Below are 3,255 nucleotides of genomic sequence, written 5' to 3' on the forward strand. Positions count from 1 at the left end.
CATAAACCCTTTAAAACAACCTCCCACATGAGCTGGAAGGACACAAAAATGAGCAATAACAAGAAGAACAAGAGACTTACTAGCGCCACGGAATTCCTGACACTTTATTTGTGTTGTTTGCCCTTTTTTTGGGTCTTGAATCTTGAGAGAACCTTGAGAGGATGTTCCTAGGGTTCTAAGGTCTGAAAATAGTGAGTAGAAATGACTTAAAACGGGTCGGAGTCATCCTATATAGGTCCAAACATCTTAAACCGCCTTAGTGGGCCCCATAGAGAGGTGTTTGGCGCAGTCTCGCGAAAACGTGAATATCTCTCTACTCCGAGATTGTATCGATGAACAGTTTAATGCGTTGGAAACTAGACTCATAGATATTTAATTTGGTTGGTAGATCACCCCGTAATTCCTTGTAAATTATGAGAAAAGATTAGAAACATTTGACCTAATGTTTAAGTAAAATTATGAACCTAAGTTGCGACAACTTTTGTCGACTTTTGTTTCATAACTCGTTTGACTTCAAGACTTATGATACGGATATTATATGATTAAAATACCTTAATAAATGACCTCTTGAGTGTATTAAGCACCGCTAGATTACCTGAAAATACGAGTTACAACATCCTTGATTCGTTTAACTTCTAATACTGGTTAATCACCCTTATACACTCTTGTATCACTTAAGACCAATATGATTGACTTCTTATCATCTCAAAGATAATTCCTTATTGGATTTATGTTAACTAATATATGGCATGAACTAACACATGTGGATATGGGTTGTAACATGACCTAACTGCATCGAATTTCTTCTGAGTCCGTGGGAGTTCAACAACGAAATCCATGGTGATGCGCTCCCATTTCCACTTAGGAATCTCTAATTTTTGAAGTAAACCACCAGGTCTCTGATGCTCATACTTTACCTGCTGACAATTTAGACACCGAGCTACATATGCAACTATATCCTTCTTCATCCTCCTCCACCAATAATGTTGTCTCAAGTCCTGATACATCTTGGCGGCACCCAGATGAATAGAATACTGGGAACTGTGAGCCTCTTCAAGAATCAACTCACGAAGTTAATCCACATTAGGCACACAAATGTGGCCCTGCATCCTCAAAACTCCATCATCTACAATGGTAACCTACTTGACATCTCCGTGCTGCACTGTGTCCCTAAGGACAAGCAAATAAGGGTCATCATACTACCGCTCCCTGATGCGCTCAAATAATAAAGACCGAGCAACTGTACAATCTAGAACACGACTAGGCTCAGAAATATCCAACCTCACAAATTGATTGGCCAAGGCTTGAACATTTAATACAAGCATTCTCTCACTGACTGGAATGAACGCAAAGCTGCCCATACTCATTGACTTTCTACTCAAAGCATCGGCCACCACATTGGTCTTCCCAAGATAATACAAGATGGTGATATCACAGTCTTTCAATAGCTCCAACCATCTTCTCTGCCTCAAATTGAGCTCCTTCAAATCTTCAGTGCATGAATAATGGTTGTCAGCTCTAAGTCATGAAAAAGGTAATTCTTCTCGTGAACCTTCAGCTGCCATGACGCATATGCAATCACCTTGCCACCCTGCATCAATACTGCACCAAGTCCAATACGAGATGTATCACAATATACCATATAAGATCTTGAATTTGTGGGCAACACCAATACTGGCGCCGTAGTTAAAGCAGTCTTGAGCTTCCAAAAGCTCGCCTCACACTCGTCTGACCATCTAAATGGGGCACCCTTCTGGGTAGACCTGGTCAACAGGGCTGCTATAGATGGAAACCACTCCACAAACCAATGGTAATAACCCGCCAATCCCAAGAAACTTCGAATCTCCATGGTTGAAATGGGTTTAGGCCAGTTCTGAACTACCTCAATCTTCTTAGTATCCACCTGAATGCCCTTTGCCGATACTACGTTCCCTAATAAAGCGACTTAGTCCAACCAAAATTCGTACTTTGAAAACTTGGCATATACCTGGATGTCGCTCAAAGTGTGAAGTACAATCCGGAGATGCTGCTCATGCTCCTCTCGACTGCGGGAGTAGATCAAGATATCATCAATAAACACAATCACAAAGGAATTCAAATAAGGCTTGAACACCGGTTCATCACATCCATAAATGTTGCTGAGGCATTTGTCAGGCCAAATGACATCACTAGAAACTCATAATGCTCATACCGAGTCTGAAAAGTTGTCTTAGGGGCATCAGATGCCCTAATCCTCAGTTAATGATAGCCAGACCTTAAATCAATATTCAAAAACACTTGGCACCCTGAAGCCGATTAAATAAGCCATCAATCTTCGGTAATGGATACTTGTTCTTGATGGTGACTTTGTTCAACTACCGATAATCTATGTATATACTCATCGATCAATTATTCTTCTTCACGAACAACACATGCGCACCCCAGGGCGAGATGCTAGGTCTAATGAAGCCCTTGTCGAGCAAATCTTGCAACTGCTCCTTTAATTCTTTTAACTCTAGCGGGGCCATGCGGTATGGCGGAATAGAAATGGGCTGAGTGTGCGGAGCCAAATCAATACAGAAGTCAATATCCCCATCGGGTGGCATCCCCGGCAGGTCTGCATAAAATACCTCTAGAAACTCACGAACAACCGGTACTAAATCCATGGAAGGAACCACTGTACTAGATTCGCAGACATAAGCCAAATAAGCTAGACACCCCTTCTCGACCATATGCCAAGCCTTCACATAAGAGATAACCCTACTGGTAGAATGTCCAAGAGTCCCTCTCCACTCCAATCGAGACAAATTCTGAAAGGATAAGGTCACGGTCTTGGCATGACAATCCAATATAGTGTGATAAGGTGATAGCCAATCCTTACCCAAGATAACATCAAAATCTACCATATTGAGAAGTAGAAGATCACATTATTCCCAAGACTCCCAATGGTAACCACACACGAACGATAAATATGATCTACAGCAATAGTATCTCCCACAGGTGTAGACACATACATAGGAGCACTCAAAGAATCACGGGGCATAACCAAATATGAAGCAAAATAAGATGGCACATAGGAACAAGTAAAACCCGGATCAAATAGAACTGAAGCATATCTACTGCAAACTGAAACAATACCTATGATAACAATGTCTGATGACTCAGCCTCAGGTATGGATGGAAAAGCATAACATCGGGTCTGGGCCCTAATACTCTGAACTGTATCTCTAGGACGGCCTCTAGATGGCTGACCTCCACCTCTAGCAATCTAACCTC

The sequence above is a fragment of the Nicotiana sylvestris genome, chromosome 7 (genome assembly GCF_000393655.2).
Source record: "Nicotiana sylvestris chromosome 7, ASM39365v2, whole genome shotgun sequence".
Lineage (NCBI taxonomy): Eukaryota > Viridiplantae > Streptophyta > Magnoliopsida > Solanales > Solanaceae > Nicotiana > Nicotiana sylvestris.